General features: G+C 40.7%; 1 protein-coding gene across 5 annotated transcripts in view; it reads right to left on the bottom strand.

Moving 5' to 3' along the window:
• The window catches only part of foxp2 (forkhead box P2), a 104,419-nt gene extending 84,835 nt beyond the window's left edge, over positions 1-19,584 (bottom strand). For 2 of the 5 annotated variants that reach the window (XM_012921761.4, XM_012921756.4), the window contains exons 1-4: positions 19,182-19,584; positions 15,723-15,874; positions 9,706-9,772; positions 8,423-8,489 (exon numbers count right to left, since the gene is read on the bottom strand). The gene's annotated coding sequence lies outside the window, so the exon portion shown is untranslated. Of the gene's footprint in view, positions 1-8,422; positions 8,490-9,705; positions 9,773-15,722; positions 15,887-19,181 lie in introns of all 5 variants that reach the window. The other 3 variants (XM_076875422.1, XM_076875423.1, XM_012921757.4) reach the window with 3 other exon arrangements.
• Positions 19,585-23,054: the final 3,470 nt, after the last annotated feature.

Consider the following 23,054-nt stretch of genomic DNA (forward strand, 5'->3'; position numbering starts at 1 on the left):
TGTTCAGCACCTCCCACTCAACTAGTGAGACGATAAGACAAGGATTAAACATGGTGCTTTGCTGACTTCATGTTCAGAATCCTGTTCGAGGTACGTCAGGAACAAAGGGAATCATTATTACTATTTGAACTCAGTTGCCAGGACTTGACTACACCATTGGTATAAGGTTGCTAGAGTAGGGAGGGAAAAAGAAGCAGTGGATACAGCATACTGAGTGAAACTGGTGGTGATGGCTAGAATCATGAGTGAGAGAAAATAAAAGAGAAAGGGAGAGGGAGAGCTTAGATAATAGCAGATAATGGACAATTAACTCAGGCTAGTAGTGCTTGCTGCAGTGAATAGCAGCTTCTGGTGCAGCAAGTCCCCGATCACCACTCAGCCATATTCACACTGGGAATACAGGCAATATCAAGCTGCAGGCTACTGGGCCTCAGAGGTGTACACGCTGCATTAGCAATCTCCACAATGCCTTCAAACAAAGCACGATACCAACAAAGTGTCCCAAAGTGCAAACGCAAGCACTCTGCTGATGGGAAGTCTGCGGTGCCATAACCTTATTCATTGTTTCTTGTCCTTTCACCACCAAATAAACCCAGGAGCTGTAAATCCATTTAAAAAAAGTGACATACCATTCCTGTCTGCCGACATTGAAATTAGCATAATTAAACCTACATAAAAGCTAATTGCATAAATAAATGAGTCAATGTCACCACTGTGCATCACAGGAACAATGCTTGTGTTCATATCAGGAGCCTCAGAAGTGTTTTAACTTCCCAATCAGCCCCCTACTCCCTTCAAACTCCATCTAAATCTATTGATCTGTGAAACACGGGGACTCAGGGGAGGCAATTCACTTAATATCATACATCTAATGATGAGATGAATAACGATTATACCATTTGGTAATTAAACGTCTTACAAACCATTTAACTGACTGTGCGTCTGCAGGGGTCGCTGGAGGTCATAACGATTGTTTTTCATTCCTTGCTCGGCACGAAAGCAGGAGACACGCAGGAGGCAGAGCTGGGGGTTGGTGGTGGTAGAAAACAGTGCATGACACAATGGTGAAAACACACTAATGATTGTTAGCAGCTATGGCACTAATCTCTAAAGCTGTCAAGACTCTGAAAGGCAAATAGTGCGGCAGGGCAAAGGAAACGAGAAAAATAAAAACAATAAAAAGGTTTGGCTTTTCATTCTTTGAAGTTTTATATTTAGAAATCTCATTACCGCGCTTGTTTTTTTACACAACAAAAGACATATTTACCAAATGTGCTGCCAATCCTTAAATAAGGGTGATGTAGAAAAGAAAAAAAAGTCCCTTTATGAATAGTCACCTTCCATTTTTGCAAGAAAATAGAAGGTGTCTGTACATAAAGGCGTGTTTAACACATGCTCTGAGCCAATTTACTGTCAACATCCACAACCCTAATCCCTACTTACAGGCAATAATTACCCAACGGTGCTGTATCAGTGTGTTGTCAAGCCTGCACTAAGCTTATTTTTTCAAATATACTGTATACACTAAGTACAAGGATGACAAGAGGGTCAAGTAAAAGAAAAGTTCTAAAATGATTTTAAAGGTTGCAAAACCCGCACACACACACACACACACACACACACACACACACACACACACACACACACACACACACACACACACACACACACACACACACACACACACAAAAAAGTCTAATCACTTTGTAGAGCCAGCCTCTCCTTTATCCTTAGTGGGCTCACAGCGTGTTTCTGTAGCTGGCTCAAGCACATTCACACAGCATTTAGTGATAGAGGGATGTGTCTCGTGCTCCTGGCTCCTTATTGAATGATAGCTAGTAAACATTGTCATTCCAAAGAGAGACAGGATTAAAGCCTGCTTTGCCCATTGAGGGGAACAGTATGCGAAAAGAGAAAGGGAACAATAGCCAAATGGAGGACGGTATCACAAGGGTCCAATGTCTGCTGTGATGAATATGTGGGAGATTATAACCCATTCCATCATTTCCATAATGTAAAATTCTTTCTTTTTCACCCGCCAACTATTCACTAAATAAATGAGAAAACTATCACCCGCACAGCAATATTTGACAAAAGGCAGAAGGGAGGGAGACCGAGTTTTGAATGACCCCCGTGCCTTTGACAATATAGGCGCTGTCCGGACACATTCGGAAGCAGCGGAGTGAGTAAAACCTGGTAGAGTATTTATCATTGGGCACAATGCAAATGTATTACCATGTCACCAATACCACTTTACAGCACAGAATGGAACTATACTGAATACAGGAGAGTTTTAAATAATAGCAGGTGAAAATATGAATGGAGGGCTCTATTGATGTGTGGCTTTAATACCTCACAAGTATTCTAAACTGAGGGATCATTCAGTGGACATTGGTTTAAAACCCTGCAGCCACAAAGAGTCAGCCCTCACATTTAACCAATATGCTAACTAGCCTAGCTATTAAGTCTGTCCAACAAAAATAATTTGAATTGGACTGACTGAAGTCAGAAGGGTCTTTCAAAAGGGTGAAAAAAAAAAACTTCTGGAAAGAAAAGTATAATTACAAAGTTCAGACTAGAGAGAGTGCTAATAAATGAAGATGAAAAGCTTTTAGCCAAGCAGCAACCTCCAGGCCTAAAGAAAGAAGCCAGAACCTGCAGTTCCTCAAAAAGCCATTTGAGGCTGGCTCCAAAGGTGGAGGAATGAATACTTACTGCCACATGAAAATCTCCCACATTAATGGTTTAAAGTTATGCATTTTAATTGTTTTGGCTGATTTCACTGGAATATGCTATCTATGATTTTTGACAAAGGCAGCTGCAGCTGGTAACTGTCTCTTAGCATAGCCTTATTAGTTTGACTCACTTGATCATGTTTGCGGTGTGGGGCCTTTTGGAGCACTTAGCTGACAAATAATACGTGTTGCTTTGTGGTACCACCCATACAACAAATCTGTGCTACAGTGGTTGAAATTATTGTTATAGTTATTTTTTTATTTTGCTGTGCATTAAATAACAACATCTGTATCTATGTATGGCCTTCATCGTTTTAACCAAAACCAAACCTACTAGCATTATCTGCCAAGTTAACCTTAAATGTTCTTGTGTAATATGACGACTTCTACCCTCCAAAAATAATCTGGCACTGGTAAAAAACTAAAATCAAAGCTTCATAACTGGACTTTACAAACTCAATGGATGACATAATGGTGGTTACAGCCATCCTTTATATACAGTCCAAGGTTTCTGGCTATGGGTACGCTGTGAAATATGTGAAAACTACCTGGTTAAGCATGACTTACTTACCTGCTAGGAAATTCAGTAAGTAAAGAATAAAATGTTTTTTCATTAGATCTTAAAATAGATACTAACAATAGACTCTATAGCTATATGCTTGCTATATAATCGACCACTTGACTGCAGATCCTTGAGTCTAACTGTTATTTTTCTAGAGAGCTTCTCAAAAAACATTAAACTTGTGAAATTCCTGAGCCATAGAAAATATCTCCGCGCCCTAGCTCTGCTCACGCCTCAGCCTCGCTGACATCTCTTCAGCCATTTGCTTGATGTGTGAGTGTGTGCGTCTTTGTGTAAGTGAAAGAGAGAAAGCCTCTGCCAGTCTACATGCATGTGAATGTGTGTGTGTCATCTGTGAGATCTCAGCAGTCTATTCCAGAGATTTCTCCCATGGTACCCCAGTTTATTTACTTTATCTACAATATAATGCTTCAGTGAACATTAGCAACTTTGAGACACAAGTTTCAATCAGTCATCCAGCGGCGGTGCAAGCAAGCTCGTGCGTGTGTTCATCCAGGTGCAGAGAAAAGATGAACACCACCGCCTCTTTGGCTTCAAACTCAAAGGAGTGACAAAAGAGGTCCCAAAATAATTCAAAATCAAAACGGACAGCGGGAAAGGAGAGAGAAGGAAACAAAAGAATAGTAGAAAAGCAAAAACAGGGAAGAAAGCCAGAAAAATAAACTGTACAGGACAGTAGGGAGAAGAGTTCGGGAAGGGAGGTAGGGGTGGATTTTAAAAAATGACTGAGAGAGAAGTTAAACAAAAATGATACTATGTTGAGAAACGGGAAGAGGAAGAAGGACAGACAAAGGGAATGATAAAAAGAGACAAAATGAAAGAGAAGGCATGGCAGAGAGGAAGAGAAAAAGAAAAGGAGGGGAGACAAGATGTTCTCCCTGGGTAATGTGGAGGGGGTCTTGTCCAATAAACACAGGTGAGCAGCTCGACAGGCCAGGACCACCAAGCTGACTGACAGCTGAGAGCTCTCACTGACCGCCAGCTTTATGTTACATGACACGAGGTGTGCAACTCATCAGACAAAGAGAAACTGCCTGCACCTCTCAGAGTGTGGTAGGGAGAGGGTGGAAAGCACACACGTACACCCACATGCGCTTTTGCACGGCTGTTTAAAGCAGCATCCACGTACCGTGGCTGCAAAGTTGCAAACACAAAAATACCCACTCTCTCATATGGCCAGACAGGAGGAAAGCCCTGCCATTTTCCTTCACAGGTGAGCAGAAGAAGGAAACACCCCGGTGCTCCAGTTACTTAGCGGGAGAAAGTGAGAAGTTGTAGGGTGGGGGGTAGGATGTATGCTGTGTGCCGACTGAATCTTTTCCACATGACGGGCCTCGGGCTGTTTTTGTCAACTGCACTCTTGAGCAGCAAGGAGTCAGGTAGTGTGACCACATGATTGCCCAAGAGGCACTGCGGTGAGAGGGGGAGAAATTGGGGGGTGTGGGGGGGTGGAGAGAGTGGAAGGCAAGAGGAAAGCAGAGAGAGAGGGAGAGAGATGGAGGGAGGGAGAAGGATCGGGGCCGGAGACAGGACCGATGCAACACGCATGATGAGGTGTAATCACAAACCCCATTCAGAGTGCAGTGGAGTTTGTCAACATACACACATTCACATTCCACTGTCTGTCAGCTCCATGACCCAAATCGAGCATGCTGTGTGAGTGTGTTTTTCCACACACATGAATACTTTTTGCCCATTTCGCCTCCAACCAGGTAGTAGCGGTTGCACTGTCTAGGCTTGTGGTTTGTGGTGAGGAAGTCAGATTCCAAGCTCTTGTAGGATTTCGCTGCCGCCTGTATCCCTTTTCAAGCTGCGATCAAATGATCATTACGAACAAAGGACTTGGCTTGTTGCCTCTGGAGTAAAAGCTTTTTCAGTGGCTGTGACCGTGTGGTTTGATTTGAAACTTTTACTTTGAGAGAAAGTAAAGGGGGGGGGGGGGGGGGAGAGAGAGAGAGAGAGAAAGTCTTATCATAGAGAGGAATCCTACCATTAATTAAAAACAGCAAAACTGAGTCACTCAAATAAAAAAAAAAACTAAATGTAGTTATGACAGACTTAAGTTCACAAAGCTAACGTGCAAAAAGTTAATTGTAATCACATTTAAAATAATGTTTGATTTTTAGTGTCTCCCAAGAATTCAGGAACAACTTCTTGGCAACTCAGTTATTTCCATGTACTGCACCTTAGCATGCAGACCCTTACATAAACAGAACTCATCAGCAGGTTAAAACACTGTAGGATTTAGTTTATGTCACGATGGCAATATCCCTATAAAACACTGCGCTGGGAAGGGCTAACATAAACTTTAGACTATTTGTGCAGGCTGAAAAATGAGGCTGCGTGACAGCTTGGTGATAACACACGAGTTCAATCTGTCAAGACAATCAGCATTCAGACCTTGGGAGAAGAATGCGTGAGTGTGTGCGACCGATTCACTGGACACGATCACCTGCGAGCGAAGCCCACTCATAATTCGTCCCACCTGAAATAAGGAGTTCAACCTAAAGTCAGGCCTCTCTGATGTCATGCCTGCCTCAGGTTGGGTTTCACAATAATCTCAGGCTCTTGGAGAGATGCCATCAGGCCCTGCTTCCACGCCCCAAGATTTTCTTGAATTAAATTGCAAGGAAAGAATAACACTTGAAACAGCAGATCTTTGCTCCCTTTTCTTCAGAAATTAAGCTATTGCATGCGGTATTTCCAACGAGTATTATCTAATATGACGCACACACATATACAGAACTACTGCAAGGGCCCCAAAGTATGCTGAGGCAGGCCACCTTTGCTGAGGGAAATTAACTTTCTTTTTCCTGCATTAAAATTTCTTAAATTACATATTCTAGATTCAGATTCATCCGTTCATATTCGAATGAAGATTTGGCAATTTATAATCAACTGGATAACAGATAGCATGAAAGAAAAAGAGGGGAATACCGCAGAGGATCAATAGAGCCATCTTCTTCTGAGGTAATGATGGTAATACTCATTCTGAGCCTCCTTGCAAACTTCATTCTCATAGCAACTGTGCACTCAGGACAAACATTCGCCGTGCAATTTCTTTTCTTTACTCATCACCCGACATCCTCCATCTCCACATCCTCTCTTGCTTTTTTACTCTGACCCTCAGTTATTTCTTTTTTAGATAGATGTGAGTGAGATAAATACCCGATAGTTGCTAGGAAAAAAGTATAGTGTGGAAAAAGAGATTAATCTAAAGTGTTTATACTGAGAACAGGACCTGGACTGAATTCTATCTTCTTCTTAAACTGGGTTTTATATGGAGCATTCACACCAGTTAAAAAGAAGAGGAAAAAATTGCTGGAAATATAAATGTCAGGTATGCAAAAATAATTCCTTCATGGAGGTAATGTAAGAACAGGACATCTCCTAATCAGAGAGCTCAGCAAAGGGCAAGATGTCACTGGCTTTTCTTCCAATTTGCTCACAGTATGACACAATCAGACCCTACCCCAAACTTCATTAAATCGAAAAATGGAAACTGGGGAACTTCCAAAAAACTTTCAGCTTCTCCCCCTCCCTCTTTCCTAAGTGTGAAGACAAAACAGTGGACCATAGAGAGAAGGGCGCATGAAGAACGGCAGCAGATCCTTGGGAGTGAGTGCAAAAGTGAGGAAAAGGGGGAAAGAAGGGAAACTAAACCTTTGATGAGTAAGACTTTTTTTGTTAAGCGATGGAGCTTAACTTTAAAATATTCTGGGTGGCAGTGAATGGGGGATTGACCAATGGCCCTGATCTCAGCCACACACGGGGGCACTGGGGTTAATGGTGGATAAAGATTAGAAAAAAAAGAAGGGTTGCTTTGCCTGATCTCCATCCACCCCCACACACCGACCCTGCAGTTTTCACCTTCTCCACCAATCCCAAATCAGCTAGACAATGGAGGCTGCCAATGGGGAATGATCCAAGTCCCTTTGATTTCTGCCTCTACCCCCTCGACTGTTCTGAGTGCCCAGGGTAAAGACCCGTGGAGGTTCCCCTGTTTGCCCACTCACAGGGACGACAGTTAGCGGGCTCAGAGAAACCATCTGAGGATTGAAAATGGTATGACAAGAGGTCTCTGATCTATGACAAGAAATCAATTTCAAACTGGAAATGTGCGCAGAGAGCTGTTCAGACTGAGCTGTAGCTTCTTTAAAGTAGCCAAAGATATGCTTAATTGCTGTAGATTTTTATATGTGTCTACGGTGGAAGTGCAGCTTGCAGTGTTGAGGCAATTACACATTTTTGCAATGATTAGAGGGACATTTTTAGGCTAGCAGATATGCAGTAAGAGTTCATCTTTGAAGATTTAACTGAATACTGGACAAATTAAGAAGTAATGTTTAAATCTCTTTTAGGTGGAAAAAGAAATCTTGACTCTGTTTCACTCAGGAATGAAAGCAATGGGAAGGTGGAAGTGGTCTCGCACCCAAGATGCTGAGTGTCTTTGCTTATGTGCACACACTTTAATCACATTTTAACCTCAAAGACTGTACTCCAAGATGGTGTTTTAAGAAAAATTTTTTTTTTTCCTGTTAGGTTATGGATTGAATAGATTTTAAAAATAGATTCAAAGCAAACAGACACAAACTTCTAGCTTCAAACAATAAATCAACCACAGAAAAAAGTTTTTTACTTCTTTTGGAAATGAACCAGATTGGCTCCAAAATGTAATAGCTCCACCTCAACAAGTTTATGCATTGTCTTGCAAAAAAGACAAACATTCCTCCATCTTTGGCCTTGACAGAATAATTGTGGCATTTAATTAACTGCAATAAATAAATGGCTATTGCATTATGTAAAATGGCAGATTATCATGTGCAACCTTTAAACAACACTTGTGCTTTTTCTTTTTAATAAGGTCACAATAACACCCTCCAGACCATATGACCAATATATCCATAAGAAAACGATACACTGATATGTACACTTTTCTCATACCCCGCTCTGCTGATTTGTCATTTCAGCACCCAGGACTGTTTCTCTAAAGCCAAACCCCATCAGCAGTCGTGACTGATGTGCCTCATTACAGTGGACACATTAATCTGAAAGAAAACACAACACCAGGCATGCAAGGACAATGAAAACTGCTTTCACTTACCACTTTGCACTTTACAGTGTTTGTCGTCTGCTTTTTTCTACGGGTGCACTGTATACATATTTCATCCCTAAAAAGAAAAATAAGAAACATGTCGGACCATAAATATGAGAAGCACACCGAAAAAAACAACAAAAAAGCGCATTTGTCTGGACATGCATTGAGCAGATACTTTGTAACTGACTCAAATAGCTAGAAATAGCTGGATTTGGAATCTGAGGCTACGGGTTGATCTGTGGACTCCATTTAATTTAATGCAACAGTTTCCAATGTTTTTAAGTTCTGTTTGGCTGCTTGCATTGTGATTTTATTGTAAACAAACATTGTTCTATCAATGATAGAAAAACTGTCGGCTTTACTCTCATAAGCTCTGCTTAGCAGAGCTCAGCACACAATGTGACAGAGACGGTGAAACAGAGAGCAGAGGAAGAAAGGAGGTAAAATGCAGTAAAGACACGGACTAGGCTGGAATAAAACATGCAAATAAACTAGATTTACATCATAAATAAATGTTTTGGGGCTTTTTAATAGTCATATATTTTTGTTCCTTGTTTGTTACTCTTCATTCCAATTCACAAAATTCAATTTCATAATTTATTTATTTCATTATTTGTATGGAAAAAGTCTGACTAGTGGAGTCCCACTTTTGCCACCTGCTGTGTTCACCAATATAGAGAGATACATGTGGAATATACCGAATTTAGGAACAATGTAACCCCTCTTCAATTCTAGTTCTGCTACAAATCTCAATCAAGACATCAATTGCATAAAAAAGAAAAAGAAAAAGTAAAAAAAAAAAAAAAAAAAAGAAAAAGAAAAAAGAAATCCAAGCTTGCTCACATTTGTCAGCCATAGTGCATATCATAACTTCTAAGTAAGAGTAGATTGAAAATCCTTGGGGTGTGAAAACCAAACAGGCACAACTGAAAGGTTGCCCAGTGAAGGGGGAATTCTATCAAGGTAGACAAGATGAAGATTTGTTACATTTGAGGAGGAATGGGGCCCCACTGACCTCTTCCAGCCACTACAATCACCCTAACACGGGCAGGTTAACAATACCGTAACACTATCAAGCACAGACTAAAAACAAAGACACAGTCATTGCATGCAAACACACAACTGTTTTACATAAGAGTTTTACTCTGAAAGATTAATTGGCCTTAGGAATGCACTGTGTACTTTTAATTTTAACACAGAGCTTTGAAAATACATGCTGCTCTAAATCCCTCCCAAGGTCCAGGATGCTTTGACCGATGGACATGAAGGGACTATGTTCAAATACTTACCCTCAGGGAGAGAACTTGCTGTTGTTGTCCGTCACAGGTGGGGTAGCAGTCCAGCAATGTCAGCTCTCTGAGATTAGAGAAAACAAAAGCACACTGTTAGTCCAAAACTACTTTATGACACACTGATTTTTTTTCCCCCTAGGAACATTCATTGCTGGAACTAACAAGTGTGGGCTAGATGGCTTATTGCATAACTATTTTCTGTAAGGTTTGTAGGTGAAGGCAGTAAACTTTGTGACAACAAAGTGCACCTGGATTTTTGCTGTGAAGCCTGAGAGCATATGTGTGTGGGTATATATCTGTGTGTAAATGCATGCACCAACAGGCAATGTACGATACAGTACACTCCCCTGCCCCCAAACTGCTCAATCTCTGTAAAGTTAAAAGGCGCAGTGCCTGGAAGGCTCTAGCTCTCAACGCCAAGTAAATCACACCGTTAACCTGACACGATTGATTTCTCATATACTTCCATTCAGCTGTCTGAATCTAAGTACACATGCTATGGTATCCATATAATTTAGAGCCCATTAGCATTGATGATTTTTGTGTTAATCACACAAGTACATTGAAAGAAGAATACAATGCCACATCTGCAGCTACTGATTGATCTGGACACTTTTATTGCACATGCATTACATTTAGAGAACTAGGGGCTAACAACAAGTCCCCAGGAGCATCAGAGAGGCCACTTTCTGCTGCTGGGGGCATGAAGGGCAAAAAATGGCCTGGATGTTCCTCCCTGGGATGTTTTTTTATTCCTCTCCCTTTTATTCTCCCAGAATTCCAATGACCCCTACAGGCAACCAGCGACTGCTGAATCCTAAGGAATGTGCTCTCTGAACTGTGCAAAAGGCCCGGAGCTCACAGAGCACAGCTGAAAACAAAAACATGCCAACTGGTATAATTTCTCACTGTTTTGAGTTTGTGGAAAAAACGTTGCACATATTGCTGCACAATATTTGCAAAGAATGGGGTAAGAAGGTTTAAGACTGGGGGGTGAGCACCAACCAGTGGACTGGATATTGGGAAAACCGACATGAAAAGTTTCAGAATAACAATTGTTTTAATGTGTATTTAAGTAGAGTGAAACATCTACTTGGATGGGATTACTACATCTGAAAAAGCACATTTTAGATATAATATGGATAAGCTACTTTCAGCTGCTTCCTTATTCACAAAGAGTTGCCACAGCAGGTATCTCCACATGTTTGATTTGGCCGATTTTTTAAACCTGATGCCCTTCCTTTCACAACCCCAAAAGGACTTGCGGCTCCTGGGATCAAACCGAGGATTCGTTCCCTGTTATCGAATGTGTAAACCACTACACTAAGGAGCCACTTTAGATATAATATAGATATAAAATATAATTTTTAGATAATGCCCCCCACTTCTCTTAAATCATTTGCTCCTGGCTAGACTTCCATCATCACAGCACCCTGTGGCCATGCAGATGTTATATTTTATTCAGTGGAAAAGCATTTGGAATGCTATTAGTCTGCATGACCTCCAATTCGTGGGGATTTACAAATAACACACATGTCTTTATGCCAAGTCTAAAACCATTGGTAAATTCTATCAACTTATAAATATGGCAAAAGCATTCAACTATTCATGAAGGTCTAATAATGCTATAGGCTGATATTTACATAAAGTGCTTGTGCGCTAAGTCAAGATAAACTATTTAAGACCTGGACCACAAATACCTCCACACATCAGAAAAAGGAGGGTCCTGCGATGAAAGAGGACATTATGCTAACAAGTCAGATTACTATACACAATAACTTTATCTTAAAAGTAAATACCATCCTTGGTGTTGGAAAGAGAGGGGGGGCGTTATGGAAAGTCACTGGCAATATTTCTGTGGGGACCAAATGCTCCTTATCAGTGTTAGTCGAGCAATTCAGGCCTGCCTGAAGAAAGATGAGTCTTCAAACTCATTCTATTCATGGTCAGACGTGTAATTACCCTCAGCTCACAGTCTAGACGTAACCGCTTTCACAGTATTTAAGACCCCCTATGCAACGCACGGACGCCGGCTCCTACCACCAAGCCCTGCACGTTAAATCTGTGGGCAGATAAATTAGCGAAGAATGCAATAAAATAGACACAATGAGAGGAACTTTATCCTCCCCGCTGCTAAATGAGATTTCTTTGAAATGCAGATCAGTGGCTCTAGATTAGTGAATTTTAGCTGCTGTCAACATCATAACAAAATACAAATGCGATTGTTCGCTGCTGCCTTATCTCCTTGCTTCCATCTGCTGGCTGGTTATTTACTCCCCCCTGATTTACTATGCAGATCTAAATAAGTCGCATCAAAAGGAGGGCTTACTGCACAATGGCTTCTTAAGCTTCTACATCAAGGTATTTGAAAAACCGGTAGTCACATGAAAAGGCTGCCCATCAAAGGCACATCTCTAATGAACTCTCCCATATCAGAGGGGGCTTGTGGGGCCTGGCTTTAATGCCTTCTGTGAGAGAGGAGCAGAACTACAAATCAGACCCACCAAGCCATGGCAGAGAAAGGAGGAGGACAGAGAGTGGGAGGAGAAGGAAGGGGAAGACAGCAGTTATCAGATGAGATTAACTCAGCAAAGGCACTAGTCCTGGGTCTTTCCATCCATCTAACTCTTAAGTGTACGCTGATGAAGGCACTTGTAAAAAAGTTCAAGAGAGCACGCTACACTGAATTCAGTGACAACACACCAAGGTTAACTACTTAAAATACAAATTTGTATTTTAAAATAATTTGGAATCTGAAATGTTGATAGATACATTCAGTGTGAGTGTAACTGTAATGCCTTAAAGGTTTTTTGAACAACTGTAATGAAAGGAAGTCTGAATATTCTAAACATCTGTTTAAAATGACCCATCAATCCAGTGATCAAAGGAAGACATAAACTGTCAAACACAGGAAAGGAAAACATACTGTGTTTTCCCCACTTCTCATCCTCTGCAAGTCTGCAAACAGCTTTGGTAATCTCAAACAGAGCTTTTGCATTACGCTCCTGCAATAACCTTTAATTTCATGGTGTATTTGTTGCATTCAGCACACAGGCAGGATTACAACTGACAATCTTCAGACTTATATGGGAAAAATAAACTGCATGAAGAGATCATGATCTTGAGCCCCCCCATCCCACCCCACGCTCTCAAACACACCGCCACCCTGCTTTGTATCCCTATGCCTGGTTGAAGGGGAGACCCCCACCAACAAGCATGCAGTTTTACCAGTGAACAATTAGCCCCGGAGCACGAGCAGGCCCTGCACTGGCACATGTGGTTAAGAGACGAGCGCTGCGGGAGAGCGCCAGATGATGAAGGGATGAGGTTGGGAAGGGGGAGTAGAGGAGAGGATATTGAGGGGGGGTACCCCCACCCCATCCCGGGTGAAGGAGGCGAGTGGCGCGTGCCAGCCACACGTGTGCCAATTTTTGCCTTCCTTCATCATTCACTTTCGGATCCTCTTTACAGAGAAGATATACATATAAAATAGAGAGTGGAACTTTCCCCCCTCCTTACATCCAGTCCAACTTTGTCCCCAAATTTTAGGAGCCCACCCCGAAATTGAGCTGTGATGTAAAGGAACCCAATGGTTAAGTCGCTTGTGCTACAGAAACCAAACCCTGCCTCAAGCGTCTTTCTACAGTGCAGCGTGCCAACTGGGCCCAGTGCCAGTCGCATTTGCAACCACAAGGGACCCCCGTCTTTTCGCCTTGCCTAATGAAATGACAAAACAACAGATTTGCATATGCAGAAACAGGTGTTGTAACAGGTTTGACTCCTCTTGACCCGAGCCGTGTTAAAGAGAGAAAATGCTAGAGAAAAAAAGTTTATGGCCAACAGCTGCCTGGAGGTATTTAGGCTCTGATGGGCACTCAAGTCTGCACCATCTGCCCTGCTCCTTGCCAGGAGTGACAATCTAAATTAAAAACCACTCATCAAAAATCGTAAAAATAAACCATTGTTTTGTTGGGTCCATATGTTGTGGCTATTTTACTTCATTCTCAGAGAGTTGCATTTGAGGCTGAGCTTCATGGCCTATAGCTGTGATCCAGGGAAAATCCAAAGAGCCACACAGTAGCCTGTAATTACCCTCCCACCGATCTGTTGCCTTCAAACCAAAGCCCTGCGTCATCCTCCACAATATCCAAGTCCATCCTCTCCACATTACAGAGGAGAAAACCTAGAAAAGCCTGTGTGGTGAAAACATGGCCATTGTTTAGAGTAGGATTAGGGATTGCCATCCAGGAGCACGAGCCGGGTGTTCAGATGGTGAAAGAAGAGAAAAGCACTACGCTGTACTTGCTCAGAACTTGATAACTGCTATTATGTTTTATGCAGATTTACATTCGCATTGCCAGAAATAAAAACTGTGGTGGAGAGTACATGGTGGCGAAACAATCCAAAGTTAAAGCGATGCATTTCTGGAAATGTCAAACGTCTCCCTTCCACGTTTTGACCAAATTATGTCCTGACTCAAAGGGGCCTGACTGGGAACATTCTCTTTGTCCTTTTGCTGAAAGACACGGCTAGTGTACAACACCAAAGCTATGCCCAGCATGCTCAACACCACCGCAACCCAACCCCCCACTACCATTTTTCTCCCCCCTGTTTTTATTTAGACGGGTGAGACAGAAGGAACAAACCTGAGACAGTCGTGACCCTGCACGAGTGCTGTAACTTGTTCTAGAGCTATGCCAGCAGAAGGCAGCACCATATGCCCTCAGCCCCGAGCTGGATGCTCTTTCTGCAGCCTAATGTGCCTGTCAAAAATTGTTACTGTCATGACCCCCCCCTCTCTTTCATGTTTTTCCCCCTACACACACAACATGTTTGAAATAAACATTTTTCCCTTTTTCTCTGTGTCTCTTAGGGTAAAGAGGAAAGGTTGTTTCCTCTGTGAGGCACAGTGTGTTTTTGTTTCTAAAAAGGATAAAACCCATCAATACAAACCATTCTATAAAGCCCAGTCTTTACAACTGTACACTCATTAACTAATACTATATTTATTTATTTATTTAAGGTAAAAACCAACTTAGGCATTATGAAACCTAACCTCTTTTTCTTTTTTCTTACATTTCTATTGTGAAATTAATTAAAATAATCATTATTCTATTAACATATCATATATAAAGACCTTCTAAACCTCAGTGGACCTCAGTCCTCACTGTTTACAAGTGACAAGCTGATGGCTGAATGCAGTCTGAGTAACAGTGACCTTGCCTTTTACCATGAGTGACCTTCTGTCTTTAATTCAGGGCAAGACCCCCAAAACCAACACTTTTTTTTTTTCACATGAGGACATCGTCCATCTGACCGTGACTTGAATAAAAGCTGTCATGCCCTCACACCACACTGGCCACACAGTAAACATGCAACTGCTAACTCAAAAAGAAAGAAAGAAAAACTGAGGATATAAAAACATGTAAGGTCTGTGGCTGCTATCAAATGGACCCATGGTTGTATGTGGCCACAACCAACATCGCCCGTTGTGGGCTCCACATTTTGAATCCTGCATTTCCATCTTTTTTTAGAACCAGAAGTGAACACATCTGGATGAGTGGGTGGAAGCTTGGTTGTCAAGGTGCATCCATAGACTGCGTGGATGCATCATACAGACACAGATGTATACTATTTAATGGAAAAAACAACATACAAATAAAATGTTAGAACATCACTCAGCAAACTTAAAAGAGACTTCCTGGAAAGTCTGAAAGTACAATTAACAACACAGCAATCCATATCATTTGTCAGCTAACTGCATTAAAAAGGCTCCAAAAGGCTGCATGGTTGGAAGGTACTGTTAGTGACTTGAATCAGCAAACAGCTAGCATTTATCCACCTCTGTCAGCACCCACCTTTGAGTGGTAGGACTAGAAAAGTGAAATACCGTTCCAATTACCTGTCGCTCATAGCAGTTTAAATAACATTTAAATGGATAAATTCTAACAAAAACCTAATCTTCCCAAAAAGCTGGAAATAAGCTAAAGAGAATGAATAAAATGCTTTTGTACCAGGCTGTAGAGTTCAGCGATTTAATGCTGGAGTCTGTGGAGATTGACTCGCTTTTGGAGACAGCCTCAAGTGGCTATTACAGGAACTGCAGTTTCTGGCAATCCGTGCTGGCTTCCATCTTTCACCCCTGAAGGTTGCAGCTTGGTGTCAGCTGAAAGGAAGACTACAATATATGAGGTCACGGTCAAGAGTAGAACAGCCAAGAGGAGAAATTTAAACTTTATGAAAAGCATGACTTATTTTTCATAACTGTAAGAAAGATTGTGTACACAAAGCTAATGTTTTATAACTTTGCATGAATGCTTCTTTGCATTTAGAGTCAGACACACTGTGATACACGCCAGCAAAAAACTACACATCTCAGCTTGTGGAGTGTGGTCATCTGTTTGTGAGTTTTACAACCCTTGGAGGGATACATGATGACGTAAGATGTAGTAATATTTGCAAAAACAATCTTTACAGGACATTTTGATACGTGACTGTTTTGATTAAAGTCAATTTACAGCATAGCCACATAATCTTTTTAACTTGGGAAAGCAAGCATAAAAATCAAATGGTCAGTGAGTATGTTACCAACTTTTCCCTATTAACTCACCCTTGTGTGAGGAGCCTGCAATCTCTCTATAATCCACATCCCCTGACCCCACCCTACACAGCTTTCTCCAGCCAAAGAGTCACAGCGTTCCTCGTCGACAACGGTGTCTAGCTGGGCTTAAGAAGTGACCCAGAGCGTAACTAAAAAAGTCTGAGCTGTCTCAAGACTCTTAGTAACTGGGACACACAAAACATCATTACTGAAATGTGGATAATTACAGTCCAAAAGAGTGGCCTCCTAAGCATGTAATGCACTCTTTTATCTTAAGAAGTCAATCTCTCCAAAGCTGACAGCTTGCAGCATATGATCCTGGTAAACAAATACTTTTGCGCGGCACAAAAGTGCCATTAAAGGCCAAAACTGTCAACACAAATTCCATTCTTAACTTGGAGGGGGAGGGAACCAAAGTGCAGCGGGGAGGGGGGGACGGACGTGATCACTTCTGGTTGCTTTAACTTGCACGGAGGTACGGAGGTTGTCATAGAAACATTTCTATGAAGGGATATAACCTGAACACATGCCATTTAATCACCTTTAAGTTTATGTAACAGGGGCTGAGTGAAAACACACTGGATGGGCTCACTGACGAGGTTAGATAAGTGATGCTGCTAGTGCGCCACTCCCTCAAATTTCTTAACCATGCATGCCCCCCCCCCCCGAAAAAAAAGAAAAAAGAAAAGAAAAGCACCAACACCTCAAGGGTTGAGTGAACAGTCTGCTTCATTACAGTGGTACTGGGGGATGGGTGATGGTGCGATTCAAACACTAATCCAAAAATGAGTGTTTCATTATCTAAAGAGCCAAAAACAACACTGATGTGATCTGTGTATAAAAGCCACTTTCTTCTAATCAAACCCCCCCACCCCCTTTTTTTATTTTGCACAGTGCACAATAAAAAACTGTGGAAACTGTGCAAGTTTCCACAGGAGTATTAGAATAAAAAAAAATAAATAAACACAAAGGATTTTTCTACTTGAGTTCAGCTAGAAGCAACAATTCTCATATCTGAGACAAAATCATGCATCAACCAGCGTTCATTGAGCTGAAAGCCGAATCTTAATTTTGATAAATGATTGAAACATATGACAGGGTATACACATTAATCCTGTGGAGGACATTCATTTTCCTATTACCATAATGTAGAGCACGACCACCCAATGATGAATGCTGCAATCAAAAAATGGACGCAGAGTGGGGAGAGCCGGGGTAATAAGTGCGCTGCTCCCAACAACGGTCAGTCTTGAAGGGAGACTAATGGCAGGTCTCTCTGCATCTCTCCCACTGCCTTAAGTGGGTAAGGGAAGGAGAAGAATGCATCCTGTTTTACAAAATCCAGTGGCCTCACTTACCAAATGCAAGGACACCTAAACAACAAGTAAACAAGAGTCTGTTTTAAACACACTTTGAGAAATAATTACAGGGGCATTTCAACAAAGGTTGATTGTGCGCTGTCGCTGACATATTTCACAAGGGGCATTTATTGCCGCCTGGCCTTTGAAGAGTGAGAGCTGCTGAGTGAGGGGGGGAACTGGCCCACACCTGCATAACTGAGGAGGGAACACCTGTGCACCCTGCGGCTTGAACAAGTAAGGTCGATCCAGCTAATCTAGGGGTGAAAGCTGATCAGAGGACAGGCCTGAAGAGTTCTGCAGCTCCCAGTGCCTTGTTAGCCTTTCTTTACCAAAAGAGAGGGGAAAAAAAAGTTACATCTATTGATTTTTGGGCCACACTTGATTGCAAGACAGGAGGGACAGGGAGTGTGAAATAGAGGAGGCCAGCAGAAGATTTTTTTAGGAGCTTGTAATGTTTAGAGAAATTAGTCTGAATTGGAGGTTTATCATGATGAAAAGCAATACACTACCAACACCCCTGTCTGTTTCTGGACAACGAAAAAAGATGGAATATAAAAATGGAGCATGCAACTACGGTAAGCTGATTAATCGTAGATATTGATAACGCAGACAGCAGTCATGCAGGTAAAGGATCATTAAATCTAAATGCACCTTTTGAGCTTAAGAAGCTGTGACAGTGGTATTTAAAGAAAAATATAACTGAGCACTAGTGGAACATGGTTTTAAAACCACCAGTCATATGTGATATCATTATATGGCTAGAACACTAAAGGATTGCACTGAAAAAGAATTAAACTGACTTCATATCTTACACACAGAAGCTGCAATAAGATGCAAATCAAATCACAGTTTCCTTCTTTTTTTTACTAATTACTACAACGTAGTAGGTAGCTGCATAAAAAATAAATTCAGCTGGAAAATAAAATAGCTTCCAATTAAATTCATGTAGATACTTGTCCTTTATGTAGTTTTTTGTTTATTTTTCTCTAGTGAAGACTATATATATATATATATATATATATATATATATATATATATATATATATATATATATATATACAAAAAAAGAAACAAAAGAATTGAGCTGGTTTCGGAGCAAACTTTTTAAATTAATTTTTAAATATTTAATTTATCACATAACGGTGAATAAAAATCGGTAAATAGCCTAATTCTGTTAGACATGTGGAATAAATGTGTTAGAAAATTAACAACTTGTTTTATATCGTCGCACTTAAAAAAAAAAAATCAGCGTTCAGCTTTCAGAGCAGGCAAAGACTGGACAGTGCTCTCAAAAGGTCCTAACAGTTTTTTTAAGCGAATACCGAGCTAAGGGAAATCTGTCAAAGCAGCTCGCTAACTCCGAGCGCAACGTGTAAATAATAACCCAACAAAAAGCAAAAACTTGACAACCAGCGGTTCACTTCCTAATTCAAATGCAGTGGACAGAGAGGTTTAGAAAAAATAGTCAAAGGTTTTCGGAGACTAATACGCTCCTGCGCAGGAAAACTTACCACGAGAAACGGCAGGTATATTTCCCTAAAGTCAAAGTGGACACGCCAGGTGAGAAACCGTCGTCCTCTACACTTGCAGCCGTCTTCGCACGTGACTGTCCAAGTTCACCATAACGCAGAGAAAATGAACAACAAGCTGCAGAGTAAATAAAAAAAAGCTCAAATATTCCTCCGCTGGGCACCGCTGTCGGAGACAGACACACACACACACACACTCTCTCCTGCGGTCTCCCGTCAACGCCGCTGTTATTACTAATGCAACAGAGAGAAAAGCAATATACTGAGTCCTGTTTGAATGACGCGCAATGCGAGGAAGAAGAAGCGGCTTGTTTTTTTTTTTTCTTTCTTTCTTTCGTTACGATTCAAACACACATCAGGCAGCAACCCGGCAAGCAAGTAGTATATTTGGGACTAGAACCCCCCCAGGGGAGGCACTTGCTTGTTCGCGGAGGTGTGTTTGTTATTTTTGGGCGTACTGCGACCCCGTGTGACGTCAGGGCCACCTGCTCTGTAAACAAAAAAAAAGTATTTTTAAAAGTTTGCTCCCCCCCCTTTTTTCACTCTTCGCTAACGTTTAACTATTAAGTATTTTAGCGGGGAGAGCTGCTGCCCGTGTGAGGAAGCGTTCACCATAGTTAGATATTATTGTTGGGGATTGAACCGGTAACCTTCCACTAATGGGACGATCCCGCCAACCAAAAAGCAACATTTCTTGTTTTTGATAAACTTGACTTTATATGCTAAAACTCGCAAAGAAGTAGTGCGAAACCATCCGCTATTAAACTGAAGAAAAGAATCAATATATGCCTTTAATGTTCCTGCAATATTTCATCAAGAGGATCTGCTTTTATGTAGCAGCTTCCTCCGGCATACATCAATCGTGACTGTTTCCCTTTTGAATCTTTTTAAGGTCATTTTGTGTGTTTTCTCCTCTCAAATTTTGCGTAATTAACCGACTTTCATAAAACTGCACGACAGGATTTTTTTTAAACAAATAATAATGCAAATGAAAGCATCGATGGAAACAAATATACCTTAAAATCTTCAGCAGCTTTCGAGCCAGAGTTTAAACTGCACCTCTCTCATCAGCGGTGACATTTTTAAAGCTGGCGTTTTTACGTGCACGTCATTAAATTGTAGGTTTGCAGATAGAAATATTCGCGGTTGTCTACAAGTGTTTACACTGAGAGGATGATTGGAAACCAGTGCGTGAAAAACATAATATCCTAAACGCCATCATCATTATGAGTGTTATTAAAATTGTGCTTTAGTGTAAACACGTTTAAGGTTAAACTCTGTATACAGAAAATCACTGTTGAATAAATACTTTACAAAAGAAAAACATACGACAACATGTACAGATTCTTGACTGGAGGATTTTATTATTACTTATTCTGTCATACCTTTACAACGTAATTTAGTGTATTTATTCATCTAATAGTAGATCCGAAGCCAGTCAAACACTGAGCACAACCCTGAGCAGTAGTTAAAATGATTTGCTTTCTTCTATCTCGTCTTTCCTCTTCTTTCTTTCTTTTTTTCTTTCTATCCCCCCCTCCCCCTTTTTTCTTCAAACGCTACGATGTTCATAGCTTAGAAATAAATATTCAGAATAATATCAAGTGGGAAAGGAAAAGGAGTAAGAGCTAAGTGTTTTGCTTAAGAAGGGCGATTAGTGCATTTAAAGATTATATATCTGGTGTTATTTATGTTACAAATAATTGAGAGAAACACGGTTGTAGGTGATGTGTACATGTTGCTGTGTAGTGTGGCCATGTGAATTTAATATACAAAAAAAGATCTATTGTTATTACCATTATTATTGTTATTACTGACTAAATACGTAAATATTTTTTAAAAATACATTATTTTTTAGTTATTATTATTCTTATCAGCATTATCCTGAAAGCTGTTTCCTGTTGGCGTGTATGCACGGAATACCCATATTATATTCTGAAATCATCTGAAAAAATACAGTATTAGACACTTATCTGTCTGATGTAATATAAACTGGGATTGTTCCAGTAATTGTGTGGTATACGCACACAGTCTTTTCTACCGTTTTGTGCTTTTGTTTGTGTTAAAAATCTTTATTGCAACTAAATATTCCGTGAAACGTGAATTAGAGGAAGCAGCATCTGCAAAATGATGAGGACATGAAGGGAAAAGCAGTCTCGTGGAATTGTGACGGTGGTATGCCGCCACCTACTGGTCATTCTTTAAAACAGAAAACAACTTTCTGATGAAGGTAACTGGCACAGGAAGTCTTAGGTACACAGAAGAAATATTAATATTACCTTTTCCTTCTGTAATGATCTTGTTTGTGGACAAGGCTAACTGTACGCCTGGAACTCATTATCACACTAAGGGAGACTACAGTGGAAATGCAAATGAATTTTAACTTGTGCTGACATGAATTTTACTATGATCACATAGTGCCATCTACTGATAAAACTTAGTCACACAATTCGTCTTGCATTTAGACATTTTTTTTTAGCATTCCTGCTACTGACTGTATGCATTTAATGTTATGTATTTTATATGATTGCACTTAGCTGTAGCAAATTAACACTTGTCACATGTCTGCCTTTTCATACGCTGCAAATGATGCAACTTAATCACTAAAACTGCAGTTGAAAAGTCCAAGGAGAGCATTTTTGCCTTTAGTATGAAGAACAAAGGGTCCTTTGGGGGAAAAGAAAACCCACTCACACACTTGTAAAAGATTATACAACAAGCACCAATGTCTATTTACAAGATATACAAGATCTGGGGGTATACTTATCCAGCATATCAAGGATTAGTTGAATTAAACTTCCTATCTGAGATCACTTTGTGCAAAATCATGTCAGTATGCACACGCACACAGCCAAAGAAAGAGTCCAATCTCATAATAATGTTCTGTTTTGTTGTCCAAGATGCAGTGAAAATTAAGTCTGCTTTAATGTCGATGATACAAGAGAGTCCCTGGCCTTCCAAGAACAGCAACAGAACTAATACTAATTTGATACATTATTGATGACAGTGTGGACATGCTTTCATTTCCTTGTCCACGTGGAGGTGACTAGTCAGCTGCAGCTCCCCTGCAGTGGGTAGGATGATACTTTTCTTTCTAGGGGACATTTCAGCAGGGGACACACTTGGTAACACAAGGAATTTAGGTGTGGCAATTCAGTTTCAGTTTCAGACCAACTTACTGTAGCTTCCTATGGTACTTCAGTTGATCAGTGTCAGTAAATACTTTGAAGCGGCAGCACTAATAGTTACTTTGTCTGGAAAATGCATTTTACATTTTATTGCTTTTAACACTGGTGAGATTCCTGAACAAAAACTAAAGCATCTCAGAGCTGTTCTCATATGTGCACCTTATGCTAACAATCAGTCCTTAGGTTGATCGATCACTCTCCATTTGTGCTGTTTCAAAGGATGACTTTTCATCAAACTTTAGTCTGTTTAGCTTTAGATTTATACCCAGAGGCCTGATCACCATTAAGTAAAACTAGACAACTGCTTTTACAGTGTAGCCAAGAATGCAGAGATACTGTATCAGGTGTGGATTGTCGAAAAGCAGGTAGAAATTTTGCTATGTGAAACTTTTAAGACTTTGTTGCTGCAAAGCAAGTAAATGTAAAATAAAATAAAAAACTTCAAAGTAGCTTCAAGTATGTCCTTTTTCTGCACTAATTTTCCATTGTAGAGCTCTGTAAATGCTTTGCTTTCATGTAGTTATGATGTTACTAACAAACATATTATGAGAGCGTAACCGCGAGGATAACAGGCCAGCCTTGGTCTAGTTATATGTGTCCTATTAATAGGCCTGGCTCAGGCTCACGAGCTTCGCTGTAACCGAACTCCATCTGTCAAGTCACGTCC

The sequence above is a fragment of the Maylandia zebra genome, linkage group LG17, assembly GCF_041146795.1.
Source record: "Maylandia zebra isolate NMK-2024a linkage group LG17, Mzebra_GT3a, whole genome shotgun sequence".
Classification (NCBI taxonomy): domain Eukaryota; kingdom Metazoa; phylum Chordata; class Actinopteri; order Cichliformes; family Cichlidae; genus Maylandia; species Maylandia zebra.